The following is a 2,408-nucleotide window of genomic DNA, read 5'->3' as shown; positions in this document are numbered from 1 at the left end:
CGCCTCTCCCGCCCGCCAGCCCGCGCTCGCATCACTGAGGCTCGCGGTTGGGACAGAACCGAGCCGCGGTCGGAGCAGCACCGCGCGGCTCCTCACCTCGCAGAGGCCGAGCAGGCGGCCCCAGCTTGGCCCCAGCCCTGGCCCGTGTTCTTCCTTTTCAGCCATTTCGAGTAATTATTGCCAGGTGGGGCAGGGGCCCCGGGGATGGAACCCAGGGCCTTCACACTGAGCCACCTCCCCAGGCTTTTTTACTTTTTATTTTGGAACAGTGTCTCGCTAATTTGCCCAGGCAGGGCTCGAACTTGTGATCCTCCTGCCTCAGCCTCCCAGAGTGCTGGGCTGACAAGGATGCACCACCTCTTCTAATAGATGGCCAGGGCCCGAGTGGCTGGTTAATCCGGGGCCCAGGACTGGGGGCTCTTGCTGTCCTCATTGTTCTTACGGGGTTTTAAGAGGAGCCATAAAAAATCAGTGTAAAGTGCAGACCGAGCTAGTATCTATAGGAAAAATGGCCTGGGATCCAGCTACTGAGGAGGCTGAGGCAGGAGGATCTTTAGTTTCGGGCCAGCCTGGATAACTTAGTGAGACCATATCTAAAAGAGTAAGAAATACAAAATTGAAAACGCAAAGGCTTCAGAGCTGGACGGTGCGGCGGGTGCCCACAGCCGCCGCCTGCACACAGCACACGAGTGCCCTGCAGAGGGTTCTCCCGGGCAGTGTTGCCTTGGAGACATGATAGCTGTCACTCAGTCAGCGCCGTGGACGGCCCCCGCGGTGTTGGGAGGGCCCAGGCCGGGCCCGGTGACCAGGGAGGGCCTGCTTGCGGGCCGTGCAGGAGACGGCCGGTGTTCTGAGAGGTCGGACATGCCCGGCCGGTGCACCTCTCGCTGGGTTGGACAGGGCGTCTCCCTCCGACAGGCACCGGGTCTTTCTCTGCCGCCGGAGCCCGCGTCCCGATCGTGTCTGCTCTCACACGTCCGCTGCCGCTGCTCGGCCTGTCCTGGTCGGGGTAACTGCTCCTCTGGAGCCATAGTTCATTTGTGCTTTCAGAAATGTGAACGCAGACGCTCGAGGCAGCTCCGTGAGGCGTCTGCCGCCGTGAGCACCGCGGTTCTCAGCCGAGCTCACCCGAGAGGTGGACGGAGCGTCCGGGCCGCAGAGCAGGGGGCCGGAGCGGTGCGGAGGCCCTGCCCCGGGCAGCGTCGTACTAACCCTGTCACTCTTTCCCGCCGTCGTATTTTCCATTCTTGTAGCGTCCGTGCTGCTGCACACTCACCGTCTCCCTGAAAGCACACCCCTTCTCGTCCAGTAGTTTTAATGCCCGGCTGATGGCTCCCTGAAGATTCCCACGCCCCAGCCCGGCACCTGCGGCCCCAGTGACCGCAGGCAGTGGGATTAAGGCTGCCGAGAGGCGCATACTGCCAGTCAGGTCCCTGGGAGATGCGAGAGGCCCGGAGCTCTGTGGGTGCGTCCAGTGTCCCATCAGGGATCCTTAGGGATGGCAGAGGGAGGCAGCCAGCCGGTGCCTCCTGAGAGCTGGCCAGAGTCCCTGCTGGTTTGGAGGAGGATGGCCACGAGCCAGCACTGCGGGGGGCCTCTGGGGCGGGAAAAGTCAGGGGAGATGTTCTGGTTGGAGCTTCCAGGGGAGCTGCCCCGCCTTCATGTTTGTTTCATCTGGTGAGAACCATCTCGTCTTCTGATATAGAAAACCACTAAATAGTGAATTTGAGCGAGGTGTGGTGGTACAGCGTCTAATCCCAGCACTCTGGGAGGCTGAAGCAGGAGGGTCACATGTTTGAGCCCAGCCTGGGCAACTTAGTGGCGTGGCAAGACCCTGTCTCAAAATAATAAAAAGGGCTGGAGATGTAGCTCAGTGCCAAAGCCCTGGGTTCAATCCCTAATACTTAAGAAAAACCCTGGATATATAAAATAATAAATTTACATTGTCTTGAGTCGCTGAATTTGTTAGAATGTGTTAGTTTGTGTGCGGGAAATTCATACAATCTTTAAAGGGCCTTTAAGTCAGGACTTTATATAGACCCCGTAGCGGTGTCACAAAACTCAATCCCCAGCACCAGCAGGTACACAGAAGACACAACAGACTCCGGCCGAAAACCATAGTGTTACGTGACATTCAGACGCTTTGTGTTCTATTGTTTCTCCTTCATGTACATGAAGTTTAACAAAAGAGCTCAGGGAATTTGTTTCAGAGCTTCACCCACATGGTCACACGCAGACCAAGGTGAAGGTCCTCACACCCCCTCAGGCCCAGCCCAGCCTGACAGTGCCGAGGCTCCCAGCAACCGCTGTTCATTTCACCTGCTCCAGAGTCTTCACTGGCAAGGTCACGTGTATTGCTCTGCTGTGTCTGTTCTTATCCATGCATCCACCCGCCCACCCACCCACCC

Source organism: Chinchilla lanigera, unplaced genomic scaffold, assembly GCF_000276665.1.
Source record: "Chinchilla lanigera isolate Chin_1 unplaced genomic scaffold, ChiLan1.0 scaffold00166, whole genome shotgun sequence".
In the NCBI taxonomy this organism is placed as follows: domain Eukaryota; kingdom Metazoa; phylum Chordata; class Mammalia; order Rodentia; family Chinchillidae; genus Chinchilla; species Chinchilla lanigera.
This window is presented reverse-complemented; position numbering follows the sequence as displayed.